The 27,322-nt window shown below is 36.1% G+C and overlaps 1 long non-coding RNA gene across 2 annotated transcripts in view; it reads right to left on the bottom strand.

Moving 5' to 3' along the window:
* LOC102900114 overlaps positions 1-27,322 on the bottom strand; it is a 97,292-nt gene that overhangs the window by 57,450 nt on the left and 12,520 nt on the right. For both annotated transcript variants that reach the window (XR_006588196.1, XR_006588197.1), the window contains one exon: positions 11,635-11,735. This is a non-coding gene — a long non-coding RNA (uncharacterized LOC102900114). The remainder of the gene's footprint in view (positions 1-11,634; positions 11,736-27,322) is intronic.

Here is a 27,322-nt window from a genome sequence, read left to right on the forward strand (position 1 = left end):
ATTTATTTTTGAGACAGAAAGAGACAGAGCATGAACGGGGGAGGGGCAGAGAGAGAGGGAGACAAAGAATCTGAAACAGGCTCCAGGCTCTGAGCAGTCAGCACAGAGCCCAATGCGGGGCTCGAACTCACATACCGCGAGATTGTGACCTGAGCCGAAGTTGGACACTTAACTGACTGAGCCACCCAGGCGCCCCTGTGTTAAGATAATTCTAAACTTCTTTTGATGTTTGCCTTATGAATTTTCTTTTTTTTCTTTTTTTTTTTTTTTACATTTTTTTTTTCAACGTTTATTTATTTTGGGGACAGAGAGAGACAGAGCATGAACAGGGGAGGGGCAGAGAGAGAGGGAGACACAGAATTGGAAACAGACTCCAGGCCCTGAGCCATCAGCCCAGAGCCCGACGCGGGGCTCGAACTCACGGACCGCGAGATCGTGACCTGGCTGAAGTCGGACGCTTAACCGACTGCGCCACCCAGGCGCCCCAATGAATTTTCTTTTTTTAACTCTTAATTGCATTATATTTTTTCAAGTCAGGAAGTATTTTTTATTTTCCCTAAAGATATATGTGTAAATATTTTTATTTACTTCATATATGAAGGATTATTCAAATCGCTATAGAATTCTGTTGCAGAAGATAAGGTTTACTTACTTTTATTTATTTTTTATTTTATTTTGTTTTCTAAGTTTTCAAAATCTATTTCCTGCTTGGGGTTTGGTAGGGTTTATACTTTATTATGTAATTCAAAACCCGTGTTAGTTATTTCTCGGTGGGAAATTTTTGTATAACTGGTGTTCAATAAATGTATTTAATAGTTACTCGCAAGATCCACTTTTAAGTCAGAAAATATTTTTCTGTTGCAATTTTATAATTTTTTACATTCTGCTACCTTTGCATATTTTATCTGAATTTTTAATTATTTGTACACGTAATGTTTTTTCTTTGTGTTCTATGTAAAACATCATCTTTCCTATTTTTTTTTTTTTTGTATTTCTAGATACGTTTTACATTCTGAAAGAGTTCCTCAACCTCCTCCAAGAGCTTAAAAGGGAAATGTATTTTCCATTTCTTATTCACTCTTTCCTTTAGGATGCCACATAAAACATACCAGAAACATTGGTGGTTGCCTGGAGACATGGCAGCTACAGAGATGGGAGGAATGGATTATAACAAATACAAAGAACTTTGGGGGATAATGGATAGTTTCATTAAATTGATTATGTCAATCATTTTATGGGTCTATACATATGTACATTTTATTGGGTCAACTATACCTCAATAAAGATGTCAAGGATAAGGAAAGGGCTTGATTATTGAATAGAATATATAAGTAAGGCTTATGCTATCTCTTTATTGAAGATTTGCAATGAACATTACTATAGTCAGTGTTTGAAATACTCTGCCTCAAAAAGTCTGTTTTGCTTTGTTTGAACTAACATTTTTCAAATGCATTTTGTTTTGTTTTATTTTATTTTATTTTATTTTATTTTATTTTATTTTATTATTTTATTTATTTATTTGGAGAGGGAGAGAAAGAGTACACACGAGCCAGGGAAGGGCAGAGAGGGAGAGAGATAAACCCAAGCAGGGTCCCCACTGTGCAGAGCCCCACACAGGGCTTGAACTCACAAACTGAGAGATTATGACCTGAGCCAAAACCAAGAGTCAGACTCTTAACCACCTGAGCCACCAGGCAGCCCTCAAATTAATTTTATATTGGGATCAATTTTCCTTTTCACACATTGCCTCTAACTATGCTCAAGTACTACTAGAATTCCACGGATCTCAGTTTGAAATCTGGTTTGAGCTGTAAGCGATGGAACTAAGTCTGATTGTGAATTTGTTATGGAAAATATTGCCAGGATTATCAAATATAGCACTAGAGAGAATAAAGCTCTAATCTTATACTAGGGGTGGCTTCTGGAGTCCTTAATTGGATGTATACTCGGGTAATGTTACCAAATTATCCAAGTAGGTATTAACAACAAAGTTACATCACAGGATGACAATTAAGGTCTGGAAGGTAAGCATCCAAGAAACATCCATAGGAAGTAGAAAGAAATGGTAAAGTGTAAAGAAAAAAAAAAAAAGAAAACATAGGCAGGTCAATAGGTCTAAGGCTCTGAGATATTTTTGTAAGGGATTAATTCCGGGCTTAACCAGAATAAGACCAATGGGTAGAGTTAGGAAAGTGATTGTATTTGAGAGAAGACTTAAGTGAAAATTTGAGCATATTCTGAAAGACTGCATATTTTCAAAAAGATCTGCATAGGTATTTCTAGAATTTACAATTGTGTGATGACACAATTTTCCTGATAAATGCTATTTATACTGTGGACAAGTCTTTATTTGTGTATATTGATTTCTAAAATTACTAAAAATGGTACCATCAAGAGTTAGAACCAACAGTCTTCTATCAAGCTTTGATTAGACATCTCTGAAGACTTTAAGGTCATTCAGTGTTAAATAAAAAGACAGGTTGCAGACAAAATTGCAAACATTATCTGACTCTTCTGGCTACCTCCCTTTGGAAATGTGTTCCTGTACTCAACTGTGATTACTCCAGGATAGATAAATGATGAGCCTGACAAACAATAAAATATTAAGGCATTTTTGGTTTTACTTGGCAAAATGTGATTTTACTAAATCTGTCTTTAATATATTTTTTTAAAATTTATTTATAGATTTTTAGAGAGAGAAAGACAGCACGAGTGGGGGAGGGGCAGAGAGAGATGGAGACAGAGAATCCCAAGCAGGTTCTGCACTGTCAGCACAGAGCCTGATGTTGGGCTGGAACTCACAATACCATGAGATTATGACCTGAGCTGAAACTGAGAGTAGAATGTTTACCCGATTGAGCCACCCAGACACCCCTAAATCTGTCTTTACCATTAAACTGCAGAAGCAAATAAGGGAAGATTGGTATCTGGTAAAACAACTCTGGAGTTGGGTAGGTTGGGTATAATAACATATCTTCCTATTTTAACTTCACTGATAAATCTTTGCTCTTCAATATAGGATCAGAGACACTTTCTGACTAAGACTCCTTGTTTACAGCAAAACACCAAAATGTTGATACACTTGTCTTTTTATTTATTGTTTTTCTACTAGAGGGATCATAAACATCGTGTCTTAGCCTGGGTTTCCTAGACTCACAGGCCTAGATAAGGAATCAGTTACAAGCTATTATTATTTTTTTTAATGTTCATTTATTTTTGAGAGACAGAGAGACAGAGTGTAAGCCAGGGACGGGCAGAGAGAGAAAGGGAGACACAGAATCTGAAGCAGGCTCCAGGCTCTGGGCTATCAGCACAGAGCCTGATGTGGGACTCGAACACACAAACTGTGAAATCATGACCTGAGCTGAAGTCAGACGCTTAACTAACTAAGCCACCCAGTCTCCTGAACAAGCTATTTGTTAAGGCAGTACTCCCAGGAGAAACCCACATGGGATTGGGGAAAGCAAGATGCAAGATAGGAAGAAGCCAAAAGTGAGGTTGCAGGCAAAGTACTAGTCTCAGCCTGATTTTTCAGGGAAGCTCTGGAATGTAGATTAGACCTCAGAATTTGTCCCAAGTTCATTAGAGGGAGCTGGGCTTTGTAACTGCATACCAGCTATCTTTGGTTAAGAGCTATCCTGGATGCACTTAAATTCCCAGGTACCTGTGTCTCCCCTCACTTGTGAGCAAAGCAGCTTTAATAGCTCAAGGACATTCCTCCAAACAAAAATTGAGGATGTAGGATGAAGGAAGCAAAGCACACAGAAGCTGAGAGAATGGGGGATCCTGCCCGAGTAGATGGTGTCTACTACATGTTTTTGGCGAACTATGTGAGGTCGGTCATGATGCAGTGAAGTACCAGGGGCATTTCCTGCTAGTACTGTTTTAAAATGAAGTTTAAAATGCATTCATTAGTTTTGGTGACAAGTATACACTATCCATTTATAAGTCGTACATCTTTACATTTTTCTGTGTGTTCCTGAGAAGAAAGAGAAAGAGAAAAATGACAGAAAAATTGGTTTTTCCACTGCGAACAAGGAGATTCTTTCTTAAGAGCAGTGTGCTTTATAAAATGCCAAAACTTTGCAATTTATGAATATTTTCTTACTGGCTTATTGTAAGCAATGGTTGGGCTGATAACTTGTTACTATTATAATTAACTTCCACTTTCTTTATAAATAGAGTAGATCAGAGGTTCCATAACTGAGAACTTTTTGCAATTGGTTGTCAGGCTTCCTATTGGGAGGATGCAATAGAAGAATTTTTTTTTTTAATCCTGTACTCTTTAAAGCAGCATTTTTTAGATTCCAACCCCACTGCCTCCTACATCAAAATTGTTTGGGGAGTTTTTGAAACCCTCATGAGTCTTATCCTAGAATATTAATTCAAATTTCTGATGGTCTGATCCTCAATATGCCTTGTTCAAAAGATCCCCCAGTGATCCCTATATACACTTACAGGTGAAAACCTGTGTGGTAAATGGTAGCTATGCTATATCCAGATGTTACTTTTTTTTTTTTTAGAAATAAGAGCTACTAGCAAGAGATTTGCTGAAGGTGCAGGAGTTCAGAAGTAAAGCTCTGGTCTATTGCTTGTTATCTTCTGTTTTGTAATGGCTGCCTAGATATTTTCCCTACTTTTAGCACTGCTTCTGTTCCAATATAATTTCCATTTCTGCTGACAAACCAGTCTTAAACTCTAACTATAATCATGCTTTCCTTTCCCCCCCAAATCCCGATCCCCATGCTTACTAAATCCAGGACAAATGCCTTAATGTGGTCCTCAAGGACCTTCAAATATAGCTCCCACAATGTATTTTCAGCTTTATATTTCAGTGCATTCTTAGGAATCCAACCAAGTTCATCTGTTCACACCCACTTATATAGTTTACACATTTTAAAATCCACTCTTTGCCTTTTATCTTACATATCAGTGTCTTATCATCCCATAGCTACCTCAAGGCCCAGAACCAATGTCATCTTTTGTAGCTAAAAGGGGCTGCTCTAGCCTGTGCTCTCTCCTAATAACCATTAAAAGAATTTCAGATTTTGTCAGTCATGTGTACTTTAATGGTCCTATCTTATGGCTATTTGGGCTTACCTTTATTTCCCCTGTTTATTATTGTAAGGTCCTCCTCATTGAATTGTCAACCCAATTAATCTGTCAATACAAATTTGTATCTATCAGTTTCTTGCATTTGTCTTTTTATGTAGTCATGCTCAGCAGATAGTTATATGAATAAAATAGTTGTTGGGTTATAGAGCCTACAAAGGGTATCTAGGATTAGCTTACACAGCTGACAATTCATTTCAGTTTTATAAATAAGTAAGTCCACTAATCGTATGGCCATCTATGCCCCTCCATACATAATCCAAATAAGCCATCCCTCAAACTCTTCCATATAAACATACATTCTAAGTAAATACATCCTACTTACCAGGCACAGATTATTCAGAAGAAAAATCCACTGGCCTTATTCCTATTTCTTTTCCTTTAACCTTATTGCTACTCTGAATATTAACCATATTAAAATTACATTGATTACAGTTTTGTGATAAATGCTCTATTTCTACTTCTGTAAGAATCCTGAAGACTTTAACTGTTCAACATTATTATCTTGAACAGGTTCTGTTAGCTCTTCTATTGTCCAGCCTACTTCTATAGCCTGAACCTTATCCCGTGGGTCATACTATACCTACAGACCCTTAGAATAAATGGGTGACCAGAAAGGAACTCAGCTGGAAGAGGCTTGAGCTTGCTGAATAGTGAGAACAACTGTGTATTTGCATTAGGTGAAGCTTATTGATCTTTTTTCAAAAGCAATATGGAATTTTGGAAAGTATTTTAGTGTAAGGTTTGTAACAGGAGAGCAAGGATCTCAGAAGTTGACATTATATGCAATTAAAGACATCGTTTCTGTATCAGCTCAATGATTTATTAGCTTTGTGAACTTGCAGGAGTCAATGAACTTTCTGAATCTTAGTTTTCTCATCCAGTATTTGGGACAATGATACCTGGACTTCATGTTGTCAACACTGAACGTTTACTTAAGTGCATAGAGATTCAGGATTTAATTCTAGAATGATTCACAAATGGAAGAACACACTAAAGTGTTTTTAAAGTGACATTTTTCTCATGTAGCATATAAACAAGTTTTTTTTTTATCAGAACCATTTTGGGGACTCCGTTAAGAAGTTTTTTTGGACTAAACCATAAACTTCATGTTTGTCAAGAAAGTTGCAACACATATTAAAAATTATTTAATCCCAATTTTAGAAGTGTGCATGCATTCTACTGCTCTGATTTTGGAAGGCAATTAGGTGGGGTGTCTATGTGGCTCAGTTGGTTGAGTGTCAGCTTGAGTCAGTTCAGGTTACTAGCTCTTGAGTCGGCTCAGGTTACTATCTCACAAATCATAATCTCATGGATCATCTCAAGGGTCGTGTGTTCAAGCCCTGCCTAGAGGTCTGTGCTGACAGTGTGGAGAACTGCTTGGGATTTCTCTCTCTCCTCTCTCTCTCTGGCCCTCCCATGCTTGCACTCTTTGTCTCTCAAAAACAAAAAATAAATAAAACATAAAAAAATTAATAGTAAATAAAAAAGGCAGATAAAGGATAAAATTTGGTACATTAATGTACATTAGTCTTATATTGGCTATGTCAATTTTTATTTATTTTTGTGACAGACAGAGAGAGAAAGCATGAACAGGGGAGGGTCAGAGAAAGAGGAAGACACAGAATCTGAAACAGGCTCCAGGCTCTGAGCTGTCAGCACAGAGCCTGACGCGGGGCTTGAACCCACAGACCGCGAGATCATGACCTGAGCCGAAGTCAGACGCTTAACCGACTGAACCACCCAGGTGCTCCGGCTATGTCAATTTTTAGTTGCCCTTGTGTGAGTAGTTTTAACAGAAATATAACTCAAGTGTTCTTAGCATTTTCTTTACTTTAGAAATAGCTACTGTGAGGAGTAAAAATGTGTTTTAAAAAGTTGCCAACATTAATGAAAGCTAACAGAAAGACTTCCTGTTAGTTTAAAGAAAAAAATAGTGAGATTCTTCTAAGGAAGTAAACATATAAAGTTAATATTATCAGTTTAGTTGAGTTAAATTATTAGAAATATAATAAATGAGCAAACGGTATACTTTCCACTGTGTATATGAATTCTGCTACCAAGTCTGAGTGTATGCTATGCTTTCCATGCCTCAGCTTCTTTTGGAAGGCCACCTACAATCTTTTAAAAAAGATTTAATGTTTATTTATTTTTGAGAGTGAGACAGAGAGACAGAGCACAAGCGGGGAAGAGACAGAGAGGGAGACACAGAATCCGAAGCAGACTCCAGGCTCTGAGCTGTCAGCACAGAGCCTGACACGAGGCTCGAACTCACAGACTGTGAGATCATAACCTGAGCTAAAGTTAGATGCTTAACCAACTGAGCCACCCAGGCACCCCAGAAAGTCACTTATATTCTCAGTGTGATTTATATGCATACCCCTTCTGGAAAGACCCAGAACTCTGAAAGCACTCCATCACAATCCACTTCATATTGCCTCCTTCAACTTTATATCTCCAACACAAGACATTATTGGCTAGAAGTAGATGCTGAATACATAATAAATACATTTACTGATGATTCATCAATAAAATAAATGTATTTTGAAGAAAAAGTACTATGACCTTTTGACCTGTTAATTTTTCCATGTTTAGAAATATGATTTAGAGGTGCCTGGTTGGCTCAGTTAGTTAAGAAATCAACTTTGGCTCAGGTCATGCTCTCACAGTCTGTGAATTCGAACCCCACGTTGGGCTCTGTACTGTCAACTCAGAGCCTGGAGCCTGTTTCAGATTCTCTGTCTCCCTCTCTCTCTGCCCCTCCCCAATCTGTCTCCCTGTCTCTCTCTCAAAAATAAATACACACTTAAAAAATAGAAATCCGATTTAAAAAGCTACTGGAAAGCATCTAGTATGGTAAATCACAGAGCTGTGTCCTCTTGGGGTACAGAGGTGCAAAAGAAATGGTCTCTGCTTTCCAGTTTTTAATCTAATAGGACAACAGAGACATTTGTGGACACATAGCTATGGTGTAAGACATTACATACTGTGTGGTGTGTGTGTCCCTCCTTCTCTCTTTCCTTCTTTCTTTCCTTCCTTCCTTCCTTCCTTCCTTCCTTCCTTCCTTCCTTCCCTCCCTCCCTCCCTCTTTCCTTCCTTCCTTCCTTCCTTCCTTCCTTCCTTCCTTCCCTCCCTCCCTCTTTCCTTCCTTCCTTCCTTCCTTCCTTCCTTCCTTCCTTCCTTGCTTATGGAGAGCATCACAATCAATGAGAGAAAATTTGAAGAAAGAAAAATCACTCTACTTATTGAGATAAACAAAGGGTGTCATTTAAGCATAAAGATTGCTCCAATAGAGGTAGGAGTGGAAAGAAGTAAGGGTTGGCATGAACAAAGCATTGTAGACAAAATAGGGGACACATGCTTCTGAAACAGTGAACAGCACAGTTTGGCTGGAACTGATGTGTCAGAAAGATAACTGCTGTTAGGAGAACTGAGGGAAGAGCAACCCCATTTTTGAGAGCCTTAAGATTATAAGGTTAAATCTCCCTTCTGAATGCCTTACCCATGGATCCAACTAACTTCTAGAAATCTTTATGGGATGTTTCACTTCAAATTCATCATGCTCAAAAGACAAAGGAAGCTGATGACAATTTTTGAGGAGGTGATTACCTGGTGACTGATTCAATATCAGAGAAAGGAAGAATGTGGTAACTTTATTGTTAGAAAGTAATATTTGAAATTGAGAAGTCCCATGTGGGGTCTAAAATAAGGAAATATGAGGATAGCATGAGAAAGATTAGTATCCTCAGGAGACATCCAAGCACAGCAACAGAGAATGATGGATGAACTCAGAAAGAGTTTGAAAAAGGTTTAATTGAAGGCAGTAGGGATGAGAGGTTTGTGGCCAGAGATCCAACTGGTTAATAGAGATATAAAGAAGGGTGTTTTTCAGATGGGAGAGAAAGGTGCCTGGATGACTTAGTGAAGTGTTGTGTGGTGGGGGTGAGAAGATGAAAGCACAGGTTCAGTGAGGGGATGCAAAATGTAAACATCCAAGTATAGTGAAGCACAGCATAGATCATTACTTAGTGTGTCATTTTGATTAGGAAAAATATAATAATTGCTTTAATTATTAGTGACAGAAAGGGAAAACAGAGTATAATCACTATGTTGCATTATTTAAAACTTTTTTGTAGCACAAAAGTGACTTTAAAATTATACTTATGGAGAACTAAATAAACATTCCTCCAAAAGGATATCAAAATGTCCAATAGGCACATTAAAAGATACTTGACATTACAAATCATCAAGGAAATGCAAATCAAAACCACAATGAGATATCATGTCACACCTGTTAGAATGGTTATCATCAAGAAGACAAGAGACCTGTTGGTGTCGGTGAGGATGTTGTGAAAAGGAACAGTTACACATTGTTGGTGGGAATGTAAATTGGTCCAACCACTATTGAAAACAATAGGGAGTTTCCTCAAAAAATTAAAAATAGATTTAGAATACAATCCAGCAATTCCACTTCTGGGTGTACCCAAAGAAAATGAATATGGGATTTTATGAGATATATGCACTCTCGTGTTTATTGCAGCGTTATTCACAAGTGAAAATGTGGAAACAACCCAAATGCCCATCAACGGATGAATGGATAAAAAATATGTGGTACATTTACACAATGTATTCCATTCCATTCAGCCGTAAGAAGGAAAGATAACCTTCCATTTGTGACAACATGGATGGACCTTAATTAAGCACATTGTGCTAAGCAAGGTAAGCAGAGAAAGGTAAGTACTGTGTAATCATCACTTATATGTGGAATCTTAACAGTTAAACCTTTATAAACGATAGTAAAATGGTTGTTACCAGGGGCTGGGAGGGGAGGAAAAGAGTGATGGTTTTAAGGGTACAAATCTGTAATGAGTAGTAAATAAGCCACAGACATCTAATGCATAATATAATGAATATAAGTAATAATATTGTACTATAATTATGCAATATGATAAATATCTCTACATGAGCTATCATTACAATATATAAATATATTGAAGGAATGGCATGCTGCACACTCTAAACTTATACAATGTTCCATGTCAAAGTTATTCAATTAAAAATGGTCCTATGCAAAAATGTATAGAAAAATAAGGAAAGGAATATGAATGAGGTAAACTACACACCAACAAAGGTTGGGTTCCTTCTAGTAATTGTAATTGTTTAAATTCAGTATTTGCTTCAACAAGGTGAAGCTTATAGTAGTTTTTAACTTATTTTCTTGAAAATGAGGACACATCTTGAAAAGAACTGCAATCCTTCAAATCATACTTGCTATTTAAATTTTACATGACCTCTCCACAGAGCAGTAGTGAGAAATTAAATATACATTTTTCTCACAACTGCACATGTAAATACATTTAATACATTAAATAGAAGTAGAAGCATAGTCTTACGAATAATCTGAAACAAACCAATATTGATAACATTTTCATAAATCATTCTTTTGTTCATTAATTAATTATCTGTGAGTTATCATTAGTCACATAAAATTTCTTTTGCCCTTCAGCATAAGATAGAAATATTACTATTGTGCCAAAATGCCTGTTACATACAGTGAAACTTCCAAAAAGTCGAGAAGCTCATAATTTATAGAACGAACTTTATGATGTGCCTGAATTACTGTGCCTGAAAGACCTCCACATTCCTCTCATACTGCCTTATGCCTACAACATTTTGTGGGACTCCACTCTTAGACTCTTTCTTAAGGCATCCTTAATTCCCTTTTAGATTCATATTTTCAATTTATTTACCATTACCACCATCATCCATATTTTCCTGCCCTGGGTCCAATAACTTAGAGTAGCCTGCAAGATGACAATTATACAACATTCTTTCTCCCATGTCTTCCATGGAACAATTATTTATTAGTTTTCTCCTACATTCCTTATATTCTCCTTGTCCTATAAATATCTATTAAACAGTGATATTTGCTAGACTTTGTATTTGTGGCTTCTCATGCCATAGTTTTCTTGGCTGACCATTTCATTTCTATGCTTCCGCTCCCACCTCTGTTCTTATGGCCCTCAATTTTATAGAGCTCTCTCCTGAGCTCTAACATATGTTGCAAACCACTTACTAATCATCTTTCTTAGATATCTATAAGGCCCTTCTAATTTAACATGCCCATCACTGAACCAAGTGTGTTTCTTCACAACACCTTTCCTCTTCCTCTCCTTTACTGACTGATCCTTCCCTTTTTTCTCCGTTTACTTCCACAGATATGGAATGCCAAGGGATATGATAAGAAATAAGTTAAACGTAGTTCATGCCTCATCGGGGTAACAGTCAAACGGGATAAAATGATTCTCTGATAAATATGGTGGTCAGATGATAAAGAAAATTGACATAATGTGAACGTGAAAAGATAAGCTGTTGTAATAACAGTGTTGATGATATTCTCTATCAATTTGAGAGTAGCTTGTGGTTACTGACATTTTGAATGTTAAAATGCCTTCATAACCAAATCTCTTTCCCAGTAGAATACTGATAGAGCCTCCCTTCACCCCACCCCTACCTTCTTACCTCTAAGTATTGGACAGAGATGTCAACAGAAAATTATATTAGATGTCCTCCTTCCGCGTTCTACAAAATTATGAAGGACATGCAGTTGGTCCAAAAGGTCTCTAAAGTAAAAAACAAAACAAAACAAAACAAAACAAAACAAAACAAAACAAAACCGATTAAAAGTACAAAGTTAGAATGAGCAGGAAAATCCACCTCTTGCGAAAATTTTCTACTAAAGCTCTACATTAGTATTGGTTAAATGAGAATTACTGGTTGTTTATGTACCTGATTGAAATGTTTGCCAGTTGATGCTTTTGTAGAGCAAACGTAGGCAGCCACTGTACTGCCACATTTAATTAATTTTTTTAATTGGGACAAATTTTTGAAACACTAAACTTTGAAAGTATCCCGTTTGTTTTCTACCACACCATTAGCCCTTAGGCTTTATTCAAAGATGAGGAAATAGCTTTAAACCTTTAAGGGTAGGTCAGTCCTCATTCCTCCTCATTTGTCAAGGGATTTGTGTTGATTAGAATATGTGGACTGTGATAAACTGAGACTAGCTTAAGGGCAAAAACCTTCTGGAACATGCTGGTTGCCTAAGAACTAGAGATTACATCATTTTTATTCTGCTCTCTCTCTCTCTCTCTCTTTTTGCCAGGATGCTGAAGCCAAGCACTAAATGAAAGCACATTCACTATCCTTTAAATGTGCTTTAAATTAACTATGTTAGATTAGGTTTGTAATCAATTCACTTCTAAGGATTTCAATGTTAATGTGCTTTCAAACCAAGTGGGATTGTCCCTGATAGGGTAAATTTGCTATCAGTTTGATACCCCAGGCAAGTTGATGTAATAATGTATGTATCTTGAGGCATTTCACTCACTACTGCTAGAGTCCCCATCATTGGCTTAATTGGATTAATCTCAGGAAAAGCAGAGATTAAAGAAATTTGGTTTTTGTTTTAACTTTAGTTCTCTGATTAGGTAAGATTTTTCTGAGTCTGCAGGCCCATAAAAGAGCTTCATGCTTTCTGTCCAGATGTGAGATGCAATGAAAAGTTTCAGTGAGGATTTGATGGTTTGTCCCTCTTCCCCAATACAATTCATTCTTTCTTCATATGTAACAACCATTCTGAAGCTACTGGTCTTTTCTTGTCTATGTATGTATCCATGAACAATACACAGTATGTGTTTCAAAGTTAAACAGATATCATAATGAACATAATTTTGTACAACATTGTTATTGAGATTTACATGTACTGATATAGAGATCTAGTGTGTTACTTACATTTTTACCAACATTTAGTTTTCCACTTTACAAATATACCATTATTCCATTATTCATTTCCCTATTTGTGAACAGTTAGGTTGTCTCCAATTCTGTGCAAAGACTGTTAACATGAACAACCTTCTACATGTCTCCTTGTACACATATGCAATACTTTTTGGAAAGTGTATACAGTTCTCAGAAATGAAGTTGCCATGTACATTTGTATCTTTACCTTTTTTGCTCTTTGTTTTCATGGGCTATGTTTTTTAGGCCTCCATTTTCAGAAATATCCTCCTAGTGTTTGGTTTCTTTGGCCAGATTACATAAATTCTTGTTATTCCTTGTTTGTTTTTAATAAAGGTCTGTTTTGTTTTCATTACTCTTCCTGTTCAGGTTTTTTGTTGTTGTTTGTTTTGTTTTGTTTTGACTGATATTTGACACATTTTTGCCACCATTTGCTTTCAACATATCTGCCTCATTATGTTTGAGTGTGACATTTATAAACAGCATAATGATGGATTTTTAAAAATCTTACTTGGGAATTCTTGTCTTTTAAGGGACCAATCATTTTTTTTTGTTTGTTTGTTTATTTATTTTTGAGACAGAGAGAGACAGAGCATACGGGGGAGAGTCAGAGAGAGGGAGACACAGAATCTGAAACAGGCTCCAGGCTCTGAGCTGTCAGCACAGAGCCCGACGCGAGGCTTGAATTCACTGACTACGAGATCATGACCTGAGCCGAAGTTGGCCACTTAACCGACTGAGCCACCCAGGTGCCCCAGGACCAATCATTTTTATTTAATTCACTTACATTTATCATTTTTACTGATATACTTCATATTAATTCTACTATTTTATTTTCTATCTTTTACTTATTGAGAGTTTTCTTTGCTACGTTTTAGTCTTTCTATTTTTCTATGAAATTTAACAACTTTTATTTATTTCATTTTTCCTTTTGTACTAATTATGAGGCTATACAATCCATTTCTACTTGATAGTGAGTCTATTTTCCAATCCATATAATTGAATTAAATCTAAAATTTACCAATATTTCTACCCTTCTTATGGAGAACACATGGACCTTAGAACATGTTACCTCTGACTACACCCCTCTCATTTTAGAAAGTATTTTTTCTCTTGTGATATTTTAGATCCATGTTTTTAATGATCCTCAATTACTTGTAAATTTCATTCACCTGTAATTTTCGTAACTGACTTATCATTGTTTATGTGTAACACTGTCATTTGGGGTTCGCTTTCTTTTTTGCAGAAATATGTTTAGTTGTTATGAAACTGAATTTTGTATGAGTGGAAAATACCTGGCCTGTTATTATTTTTTGGGCCTGAGATTACACCTTGTCCTCGGTTTTTATGACAATATCTGGGTTATTGATTCTACACCGACAGCTGAATCACATTGGAGATAATACTACATTGGCCCTTATTGTTATTTTCTGGAAGAATCCTCTCAATACAATGGCGGCTTCTTTGAAGGTAATCTGTGCTTTTGTTATTGTTGCTGTTCTTTAGATATTCTTCTTTCCTACACTGTTTTTCAGTTTCACTACAATGCATTTAGTTCTTAGTTTCTTTATTTTATTGAAACTTATGGTTTTCTGGTATTTATGACTTTCAACATTTCTGGTGAATTCTCAGTAATTTTCTCATTAAATAATTCTTCTTCCTATTTCTTTTCTTTCTCCTTGGATCACATATTTAATCTATGTAGCAATTTCTCATTCTCATTTCCACATTTTAATTAATCTTTCATATTTTTCATCTATGTTTCTTTGTGCTGATTTATGGATGATTTTCTCAGCTCCAACTTTTGCCCACTGAGTGTTTAATTGCAATGGTATTTTTCATTTCTACAAGTTCATTTTGATTCTTTTCTATACTTGGTTTTTCCTTTAAAAAATTCTTTATCATTTTTAATCCTTCTTTCATGTCTTCAGTTTCTTTAAATATACACGTTTTGTAATCTTTTTCAGAATTACTCTTATATGAAATTGTTGAGAATGAACCTATACCTTATTATGCATGCTCCCTCTCACTCCTTTGGATGTTTTTGCTTGTGTGATTCTAGCTGTTTTCTTTTGAGCTAATTTTAGTTGTCTTTTTTTTTTTTTAAGTTATAGAGTGAATTTGCATTTTTAAAAATTCTAATGAATAATCTAAGGTTTTCACTGACCTGGGACTTGTCTGAAAGATAAATTATCATTTTATGAATTTGGTTTCCATGCCCTTGTATAAATTTGGAAACTACTCTTGTGTCTGGGATAATCTTAGTTTTATGAAATTTCTTTTCCCCACATGGAGTCTGGGGCAGAGACAAGTCCCCAGAGATAATAAAAGGATTTTTTTTTTTAAATTTTAAGGATAAGATGTTTTTCTTAACTTTAAGTTTCTCTAGCATGCTCAGATCAAAGTTTACATATCCCCTTCCCAAGTGGGATTCCCAGGTTCATAAAGCCTATATCCAGATCTAAAATAATCTTTATAAAACATGATGATCATCTTACCACAAAGTTTCAACCTATGTTTAAACATTTCAGCAAGCTTCCTGTTATTTTTCTGAAAGCTAAATATGTTCAACTTTGCGTATGAATTTTTTCTAGGTCTTACTTCTACTTATTCCTTCTTCCTGGTATCTTTTTATTTCCACCTTCACACTCTATTTTCCAGTTACACTTGACTTCTTTTAGTTTCTTGAATATGCCATGCTCTTTCTTGCTTGTGGGTCTTAATCAGTTCTTTCTACTTCATAGGCTATACCTTTCCCCTTCCCTTCCTAAGATAACTCTTTTTTCTTTCTTTTAGATTCTCCCTAACTATGCCATAACTATGTGCCTAACTATAGCATGGAGTTTTCATAACCCATGTGCTTCTTTATCTTAAAATTTACCATCTACTATTGAAATATCCTATTTAATTGTCTTCTTTTCTAGACTATACACTCAATGAGGGCAGGAAAAATAGCTACCATATTTACTACTGTATATCTAATGCCAATAAACTTTCTATACATAATAAATATTCAATTCTTATATGTTTTATAAAACAAAAAATGTATACATTGAATAAATGAATAAGTAATGGCTTTAATTTTTTTGTTTTTGTTTTGGTTTTCGTTGTCCCATTATAATACTGTTGAATCTGGTTAACTTGCAATTAACTAAACTTCAATCTAATTTTATATACAAAGTTGCTTGCTTTATCCTATATATGAAATATGTTATAGAAATATACATGGATTTGCATGTAGAAATATATTGTCTAGGGGTGCCTGGGTAGCTTAGTTGGTTAAGCATCTGACTTTAGCTCAGGTCATGTACTCACGGTTCGTGGGCTCAAATCCCGCTTCGGAGCCTGCTTCGGATTCTGTGTCTCCCTCCTCTGCCCCTCTCATGCTCATCTCTCTCTCACAAAAACAAATAAACATTAGAAAAATTAAGAAAAAAAGAAACATATTATCTATAGCTACCTGAAGTTAATTCAGTTCTCACTAATTCCACTAAAGTGATTTGTTCTGGTGGTTATAATTTAATTTCATATACATTCTTTTCTTTTTAATGTTTATTTATATTTGAGAGAAAAAGAGACAAAGTGCCAGCAGGGAAAGGGCAGAAAGAGAGGGAGACACAGAATCCAAAGCAGGCTCCAGAGCCTCGAACTCATGAACTGCAAGATCATGACCTGAGCTAAAGTCAGAGGCTTAACCAACTGAGCCACTCAGGCATTCTTCATATAAATTCTCAAGGATCCTTAAACTATACAATCTGCCTGGTTCATTGGCCAAACTTTGGGCTAATCCTATGCTCTTATCTTACCAGTCCACTCTGTTTTGATCATAGCAGTGGAGAAGCTGAAACCATGTTAATATTTTATTGTACCAATTAAACTGCTAACAATATTCTGTGAATATGGGTAAGAGAAGTGGGTTTTCTTACTGGGAAAAGAGAAATAATTTTTCTCTGAGGAGAGTTAAAGCCATCCTCAGTGGAAGATGCAAGGAGGCAGATACTGCATATATGATCCCCTGCTGGTACAAGCCTATCACTGCAGGAAGAAATTCTGAAATGAAATAACAGAGGCAGTCTTCATGCTGCCTTACCAGGGGGGGACCTGGATTACCTGTCAAGAACACTTGACCTGAAGTTCTAAGTGGAAAAAAAAAAAAAAGCAAGTAAACATCAGTGTACATCTGCTTACATTTATTAAAGGGGGAGATAATGGTACTCTTTTAATCAATTATTCTGCAATGCATTTTAAAATACAAAAAATATATACTGTAAGTGGAAAATGCAGAAATACGTGTTTGTTATCTAGGCTCTCAATAACAGGTTGGGATTCTTTCATGTGGAGAGAAGAGATATTTTTCTTCATAGTTTTCAGAACTTTGTTGTTAATGTCCACACTGAAAGAAGGCACACCCCAGTGCATTCATTCTCTGTATATACTGCACATGTACTTTTGAAATTTACTGAAAAAGCAAAAATGGAAATGAAAAGAAACCCCAAACCTGTGGCTGAATTTCATCCTAAAAGAACTGGGAACTGAAAGAGCAGCAAGTCTGCAAATTTTCTGTTCCTCAGACCTGTTCAGAGTATATATACTCTTGACTTTAGGATTTTAAATTCCATTCTGCTCTAACCTTGTGTTATAAAACAAAAGATAGCAAGTTGATTGCAGTTTAGCAGTGTTCTTTTGTTTCCATATGTTACCAGCAAGCTGTATTTAAAACATCATTTTTTTTTTTTTATGGAACAACACCCAGTGCTTGAATTCCTACACAATTTTGAGTAGTATTAAGCAGAAAGCCAGACCTTTAAATATCTCTGAATATAGTAATATGTCCTGTTAGAAAACTGATATAGTATTCTTCTAACATCCCTAAAACACTTGTCAGGGTGGCAAAAGTGATTTGCTCTATGGAAATTCTCTGACCACAAAATCCAGGCTGATGTCTTACGGGAAACGTGTTGAGTTATTTTTACATAGAATTCTATGCATTTTATGTTGTGTTCTTCTTTCATTCTGTAGAGAGTGCCAGAATAAATTTGAAGTGCTTTTTGTATGAGATGAATCCATCTGTTTTCTAAACACTGCCTCTGTGAAAACTGTTTTTAATTTAGTAAACAAGTACAATTACATTGTAAGCTTCAAAATGAAAGGGGCAGCAATATAATAGTAAATCAATATTAGATTAATTTGAGGAATGGAAGTTATGTAGCATTGCCAGATGAACTCTAGACTTTAGACTTGATGTGCATGTGTGTGTGTGGAAGGGGATTGCCAAGCCTGTTAAAATGAAAGCAAATTGGTATTTTCTTTCATTTTTTGAGCTTATATATCCACTGTAATTAATTATGGAAAGTATTACAAGACCCAAAGGCTTGGATAAGAATGGTTTGGAATATTTCTAGAATTAGCTAAGTTGATAATACTGAGTATCCTAGATACAAATGATTTTTGTTTCTTTAAAGAATCCTCTCATTCGGGGCGCCTGGGTGGCGCAGTCGGTTGAGCGTCCGACTTCAGCCAGGTCATGATCTCGCGGTCCGTGAGTTCGAGCCCCGCGTCGGGCTCTGGGCTGATGGCTCAGAGCCTGGAGCCTGGAGCCTGTTTCCGATTCTGTGTCTCCCTCTCTCTCTGCCCCTCCCCCGTTCATGCTCTGTCTCTCTCTGTCCCAAAAATAAATAAACATTGAAAAAAAAATAAAAAAAATAAAAAAAAATAAAGAATCCTCTCATTAATTTAATTAACACTTGAGCAATTTAAGGAGCTCACAAAGCTAACACATAATATGATTATGGATATACCAGTGTTTGTTTGTTTGTTTTTTAAGTGTATTCATTTATTTTGAGAAAGGTGGGGAGGGACAGAGAGAGGGAGAGAAAGAATCCAAGCAGGCTCTATGCTCTCAGTGCAGAGCCCGAGGTGGGGCTGGATCCCAAGAACCCAAGAACCGCGAGATCATGACCTGAGTCAAAATAAGAGTCGGATGTTCAACTGACTGAGCCACCCATGTGCCTCTATACCAGTAATTTGAATAGGGATATCAAGTGCCATTAGATAATGATCTGTCCATTTTATAGCTAATTTCCCCCAAATTACTGAGTTTAGACATAAAAGCCTTACAGTATCTTGGAGAAGAAAGGCTTTCCATCCGCATTTCATGAGTATTCCATAGTGTTTAATAGCATCTGCCTTGGAGTGACTTTTCCTGGGTTCCCACTTTAGCTCAACCACTTAATAACTTTATAACTTTAAATCCTATGTGTTCATATAAAAAAAAAAAAGAAAGAAAAAAAATAAATCTGCCTCTGTAATCCCCACAAAAATAAATAAATAAATAAATCCTATGTGTTACTTAGTTTTGTTATCCTTCAATTACTTTTTCTTTCTTTTCTTTCTTTCTTTTTCTTTTCTTTTCTTTTCTTTTCTTTTGTTTTTTTTTTTTTTTTTTTTTTTTTTGAAAATGAAGATATTGAGAGTGTCTACTTCACTGGTCACTATAAAGATTAATTTATAAATCCACATACAGCTCTTAGCACAGTGCCTGGAAAAGTAAATGCTGACTAAAGCATATAGTGTTAATTTGTGTTATTATTTAACCAAACAATTATAATGACAGGCTTCTCTCAGAAATCAGAACTCCCCACACTATGTTTTCCTTGGACTTTATATAATAACTCTTTTTCAGTGGTTACAAACTTGAAATTCATGAGTGTGAAATAACACACACAAAAATATTTTCATTTTTATATAAATGTTACTTTTCAGAACTTTTCCATTTTGGTACAATTTTTAACCCATCAGGATTGCTTTATATATCATTGTAAACCTATCTTTATTTCTCTGTCAAAACATCAGACTGAAATGGGGAATTTCCAGGCCCTGAAAGCATCCTCGATTACTTCCTTGATAGAATTTGGACACTATTTTTATTGTTGTTTAACTTTATAGGAAAGTCCAACATATAGTTTTCCTCTTTGGATTTAAAGGTAGCATTTGCAAAGTAAAAGAGTAAATAAAATTCTCTCTGATTCTTTATCAGGGAGCCTGAAAGTCGGTATTGATTTTGCCACAAGTGCATTTCATGGCCTGTGATGATAAATTGATTTGGGGACTGTCCACGTTGCAACATCTTTGCACACAGCCAGTTTTACTGACAACAACGCTGCTCTGGAGACCCCAAGAACTATGATCTCTGACTTGGGGACTTTCATCCCTTGTCATCTAAAATGTCATTTCAGAAACATTCATCATAAGTCTGTCACTGGACAAAAAAATGGGCCACTGTGATACTCACTCAAATAGACACAGTTTCGCAGCTTGTGTGACAGGTCCTGCGGTTGGCTACTTGAGATTATGGAGAGGTTCAGACATGTCAGATGCAGAATGGGGCAGACATGAGATTGCAGCTGAAATGGCACTGTGCCTGCCCACTGAGGCTGCTGGTAACGCAAAGGGATGATAGAAGAGTAAGAGGGCTCCTCGCTGCTTGTGTTGCAAATATTAAGTGACTTACATTACTTGAGGCATATAGCTTGAGCCATTACTATTAGGACAGTTTTGATTTGGGAGCGGAACCCACCCTGTGTTCAAGGATTCAAGGATTCAAGGATATGCTGTAAGGCATATCGCACAAGCATATTTGCCGCATCTGTAAGTGTGCATGGTGGTTCAGTGCAGTAGAGGCTCACCCAAATCATCAGATGCCTTTCAGGGCCACATAGACCTATTACGTCCATTCTCTCATGATGAAACAGCACTTTCTGTACCATTACTATCACCAGCAATCCTGGTCTGTCCGTTTTATCAAACGTACACTATGTGAATTCCTCATTAATATTTGAGACAGATGTATTTCCCAGGGGAATAAGTTTATGAGGATAGAAATTAATGCAGCCTTGATAACTTCATAGAATATTTTGTGTCATCCTTCTCTATCTGAGCCTTTAATGTTAATGTAGGGACAGTTTTCAGTTGCTGCTACATTGGGCTCCTCCCACTTGCCTACCTTCTCTTCAGGTGAGATGACTTTCACGTTGGAACTAGAATCTGTTCCATCAGTGTTAATCATTCTCCAATCTTTCTTTTTTTATCTTACAAATTATTTATTTCTGAATGTAATCTCAACATACCTAACCAGGGACTTAAAGAACTGACAGTCAGACTCTTCATATAAGCTAGGCTTATTTTGTTGTTTGTTTTTATCTAACACATTTTCCTTCAACTAAAAGACATCTAAGTACATTTTGGTAAGTCATGAGTTAATTCTAAATTCAAGTTCCAAAAAAATACATCTCTCTACCTCCAAAATTTAAGCAAACCTTGAATGTTGCTAGTGACTGAAAACATTACTGAAGTTAGGGCTTTCTCTCAGTAAATTCTCTAAAAACTAAGCTGCCTTCTTCCTTCAGTGATCCTACTAATGCCTATTGATTTGTTGATAAAGAAGGAAATATTTGGCCTCTATCATTTTGTAATAAGGAAGGAAAGACAGACATCTTGGTGGGAAATTAATAAATGATGTGCTTCAAGAAAGAACTTAGGCTTCCCAGTGACAACCTCATAGATTGTCTGCCACTTAACTTATAAAGCACATTCAACGTTTATGGAGAAAGCTTTCTCTATTCACGTTAGATGAAGAGTTTGGGGCCTGAGAAAAATAGAGCCTACCTAGATCCTACATTCCTCAGCGTTCCTTTGAGAATTCAGGAGGTTAGCCAAGGCATGATGTTTAAATCCACTGATGCTTGCAGACAGTTCATTTAATAGTCCTTGTCTTTAAATTTTACTGCTTTTAAACTGTTTTCAATCTCCCATTATACCATGGCATACGATTATTTGTGCATTACTATACTGGAAGCTCCTCAAGGGCAGGTTTTAAAAAAGAAGTAGTAGTGTTATTCATACTTGTCTTGTAGCACACTGTATCTTTCAATTTACACTTCTGAGTTAAAATCGATTGAAGCTAGAAACTATGTTAAAAGAATAAAAGTTCATAATGAATTGCTCAGGGAGGAAATATAGGACCTACCTTGCTTAAATGTTTTCTGTTTCTCTTATTCGCCTTAAATAAAGGTATATCTGACTAATTTGGGTTATTTTCCTCTCTTTATTGCCAATATATATCAGCAAAGGAAATCACCCAACAGCTAAGGTAGAGACTATCAGCAGCACACTCAAAACTCTGGGGAAGCTCAGGCTTATTCTATCCCCAGGGAAAAGGAAACCTGGTTATATTCAAGTGTGTGATTTCTATTCTAGGCATGAGCATTTATACCACTCTACTAGGGTAAGCTGTTAGAGCCAGAAGTAGGAGCATAAATGGAACAGGTCTGGATGGATGTCTGTTGGATCACATCCACACGACCCATCTCTTTGTAGCCTGTGTCATAGCCAGGCTTGAGGATCCCTTCTGTTGGTGACGGATGACCACTGCCCACAGAAGGCCAAAAATGAACCAAGATGAGGTCAGGATAGGTGAACTGGGGAAAGCCACTTAACCATGAGTCTAGACTAGACAGGAAGAACTCTCAGGAACCATCTGAGATTTAAATGTTCATGACGACAAAAAATACACTAGCCTCCAATATCCTGCTTTCTTATACTCTAGTCCTAACAGCAACTCGTAAGGCTAAAAACAAGGGATTTCTTGTCTTAGACTTGTCACTGAATCAAAGTTCTAGTAACTATTTCCTACTCCTACTCCTTATTTGACCCATTTCTGAAAATGAACAGAAAATGAGCAATAATGGTGATCTCAGGACAGAGGTAATATGATAAAATATGTAAGGAAGCAGGTATGTGGTTTTATATTGGTTTTATTCTAACATATTCCAAATTCCTCTCTTCCTTTGCTCTCTCTTAGTGTTCTCCTCTCAAACTTTAGGCCCTTTCTTAAAAAGAAAGATTGTTCTAGGGTGCCTGGGTGGTTCAGTCACTTAAGCATCCAACTTCGGCTCAGGTCATGATCTCATGGTTTGAGAGTTTAAGCCCTGTAATGGGCTCGCTGCTGTCAGCACAGAGCTTGCTTCAAATCCTCTGCCCCGTCTCTCTCTGCCCCACTCCCCACTTACACACTCTCTCCGTCTCTCAAAATAAATAAATAAACTTAAAAAAATTGTTCTAAATTGAGTTAATCTAAAGGTAAGAGGTTATGTTTCAGGGATTATTCCTAGCTACAAAAAAGTGCTCAAAGGTGGTTTTTTTGACTTTCTAGAAGCTTGAAATTATGCACTTAAAAATATACTTACTGACTTGTATATAAAATTCATGTTAAAAATATATAACATATATATGCATGGTTACACACATTTCCACATTGCACAGCTCTATTACAAAAGAAGTACTTAGAATCAATCTGAAATTTCTCATGAAGCTATGTTTGATACTTACAAAATGCTAAAAAAAAAAAAAAAAATCCAGTGTATCTAGAATCCTAATTTGAGCAGCTAAACCAGTCACTTCAGCAAACATCTTACTTTTCCAAGTACTAACACCTCTACTACCTGCCAGGGGGCTCATTGCTTATTTGCTTCTTTTGTCTGAAGACAAGAACCTGAAAGTAATTGCCTAATTAAGACAGTACTGGGGAGACGTAGTGAGCAAAACTAAGTGAAATTAGATAATTGCTCTCAATCTTGACTGCACACTGGGAATCAACCTGGGAAGGTTTAAAAAATATATGCTTATGAGAATGCAAGTTGGTGCAGCCACTCTGGAAAACAGTATGGAGGTTCCTCAAAAAACTGAAAATAGAACTACCGTAGGACCCAGCAATTGCACTACTAGGCATTTATCTACGAGATACAGGTGTGCTGTTTTAAAGGGACACATGCACCCCCATGTTTATAGCAGCACTATCAACAATAGCCAAAGTCTGGAAAGAACCCAAATGTCCATCGATGGATGAATAGATAAAGAAGATGTGGTATATATATACAATGGAGTATTACTTGGCAATCAAAAAGAATGAAATCTTGCCATTTGCAACTACGTGGATGGAACTGGAAGCTATTATGCTAAGTGAAACTAGTCAGTCAGAGAAAGACAAAAATCATATGACTTCACTGATATGAGGACCTTAAGAGACAAAACAGATGAACATAAGGGAAGGGAAGCAAAAATAACATAAAAACAGGGAGGGGGACAAAACAGAAGGGACTCATAAATATGGAGAAGAAACTGAGGGTTACTGGAGGGGTTGTGGAGGGGGGATGGGCTAAATGGGTAAGGGGCACTAAGAAATCTACTCTGGAAATCATTGTTGCGCTATATGCTAACTAATTTGTATGTAAATTTTTTAAAAATAAAAAATAAAATTAAAAAAATAGAAGGTTCTAATCCAAGTTAAAAACAATATGCTCCATCCCCAAAGATTCCTTTATAATTGAAATGGGGGTGTGGCCCAAGTCTTGGGATTCTAAAAGCTCCCTAGGTCATGTTAATGCACCCAAGGCTACAGACCACTGAATTCGAACTTGAGAGATATCATACTTCATCAGTTAATCTTTACTTAGCAACACCAGATCCTCTGTGGGACTTGGAAATAATATAGACTATATATATATATATTCTTTAAAATATGACACATAACTCCTATAGAGGTTGGAGAATAAAGGAATTCTACAGAAAGGAAGAAATACTAGAGTTCCTTGTATTTCTGAATGTGCCCATTATTTATGTTATTTTCTAATGAGTTATAATTGCAGTGATGTTATTTGGAACAAGGAGTGCTCCTCATTTGCTACACAACGTTACCATTATAAATGGTTTAAAGATGAAGATTGGAGATTAGGGTGCTATTGTATTTATAGCTGTTAATTTGATCTTTTCTTCTTTACTCTTCTAGTAATAACCAGGGAGAAGGAGTTCATGGGAAAGTGTACAGCAGGCATTCAATTATATATATTTTATATAGGCAGGAGGTAGCTGGGATAGAGAACATGTGTGTCAGGGGCAAACTATCTGACTTGAATCCCTGTTTCTGCTTATTCTATAAGTATCCTAGGAGACTTGCTTAGCTTACACACTTACTATTTTCAATTTCATAGGATCGAGAGGGAAGTTAACTTGGTCAGTTTTAAGCATTTAGAATATCGCAAGTCCTTAATAAGAACCAGATATCATTAAATGGTTTGTAAACTTTAAAGAATTATAAAACAACAACATGCTTTTAACATTGGAGCCCCAAGGTAAAGTACCGACTCTATATCTAGATCTAATATAGTATGTCATATATTATAGTATCTCTGCCTTTTTTGTAGTGAATCAAAGGAAAATTGATAGTTTTGTTGCTTTTAACAGTGTAAACAATAGTTATCCATGAAAATGATTTTGCAAAATCCAGGAAATAAGCAAATTTGGATGACATTAATTAGGCGATGAAAACATTACAGTACTTTGTAGAACTTTTAATCTGATTGTCAAATAGGGTTTTTTGTTTGTTTGTTTGTTTAAGCAAATAGTAGGTAAGTTTCATATTTTAAACATAAGCAAACTGCTATTTCAAAAAGATTTTTTTAAAGGAATATTTAAATGTTATGTTTTTAACTTTGAGGAAACAGTTCATTAAAAAATAAAACTTGGAGCGCCTGGGTGGCTCAGTCGGTTGAACATCTGACTTCAGCTCAGGTCATGATTTCATGGTTCATGGGTTTGAACCCCACATTGGGCTCTGTGCTGACAGCTTAGAGCCTGGAGCCTGTTTCAGATTCTGTGTCTCCCTCTCTCTCTCTGGCCCTCCCCTGTTCGTGCTGTCTCTCTCTCAAAAATAAATAACATTGCAAAATTAAAAAAAAAAAAAAGTAAAACTTGTTTGGAAGTATAAAAGATAAAAAAAAAACCGTATAAAGTTGATCAATCAATGAATCCAAATTTAAGTGCTTATCTTTTGCCTTTTTACGGTAAAAATGAACTGTCCTGTAACTACACTGTCAGCTCTGATTAGTCCTCATTAATAAGCTATTCTGTTCCTCTAAGCAAGTTAATGAAAAGTAAATAGTTTCACTCTTGAATTCTAAAGTGTCTTATTGTTTTATTTTATTTTATTTGTTTGAGAAAAGATGTTAAACAGAACTCTTTTGAAAGGCCAATTGTCCTGGTTTTTGTTTTTGGTTTTGTTTTCCCCTGCCACTTTAAAAGCAGACGGGCTGTGCCATTTTATTTGTGTCAAGTAGTCTTTGCTTCCCATTTCCATTTTCTTCAGCTACTAATGCTATCTTGCGGCAATGCTGTTCAGTGGGCCCAGGGGAGCCAAGTGTCAGTTTTTCCAGATGGCAAGCTGCCAGTCGACAGTAGACTGTTGAAAGTCACCGAGGGAATTCATTTCATTGCAAAACCAAAGAACATCATTTCATGCACACCTTGTACATGATCAGCTCCCAACAGCTGATGAGTGGCCATTAAAAAGGGACAGATGGAGAAAGACAGAGAGGAGAGAGACAGAGAGGAGAGAGACACACACAGAGGAGAGAGAAGGAGGGAGGGAGAGACACATGCCATTTTAGTGAGTTTAGCCCATGTTCTAGACTATTATACAGTGACATATTGTGTTTTGCAAACAAAGTTTTTAAACATTACTGCCAATTTAGAGGAACTTCTCTCCTAATAGCTAGAACAAAATTCTCAATTTGCCCTAATTAAAATACTAGTTTTGGGGAATGAGTTTTTCTCCTTCATCTTTAAACTGAACATTAAAAATAGTTAAATCACTTTAAATGGTCTTTAAATTGCATTCTCTCTTTCAGAATTCTTAACTCTTTTTGCCTGAAGAGAAAAAACGTCAATGTATAAATATAATATCAGAGTGGAATAGAAAGTGGTTTTTCTATAATAAATATGTTGGCTATTACAAGGTTTGTATTTAAATGGAAAGTATTATGAGTTCTACCAATGGGGAATGCTAACAGAGAAATATGTTACTTTTTAACAGTTATGTTAGTGGAAACTCAGAGCATGGGGAACTGATCTAAAATATTATTTTACGAATCGAACAGTTATATCTACAGGTAGAAAGTTTGGATTGCAAAGCACTGTAAATAATAGGATGCAGGAAAATATAGTATATAAATTAGGAAGCTAAGAGACAGATTCCCGCTTCAAATTCACTGGTTACCAGGGATCTTGGGCAGCCTCTCTGGGTTTAATCTGTAGAAGAATCAGTTTGGTTTGCTTCTCTGAATATCTCCCTTCTCTTAGGGGATAGAGTTATTTGGTTAAACTCCAAGTTAAACACTTGTCTGAGTAGGGGTTACATTGTGATACTTTTGTTACTATAACACATCTTCATTTTATGATAACACAACAATTTCTTTATGGAGGAGAAATTCAGAAAGGTAATTAATGTTGTTCTGAATGTTACTATAAACATCAACAACTTGTAGCATGTGTATATACTGACTAAACACACTGCTAACAC

Source organism: Felis catus, chromosome D3 (assembly GCF_018350175.1).
Source record: "Felis catus isolate Fca126 chromosome D3, F.catus_Fca126_mat1.0, whole genome shotgun sequence".
Lineage (NCBI taxonomy): Eukaryota > Metazoa > Chordata > Mammalia > Carnivora > Felidae > Felis > Felis catus.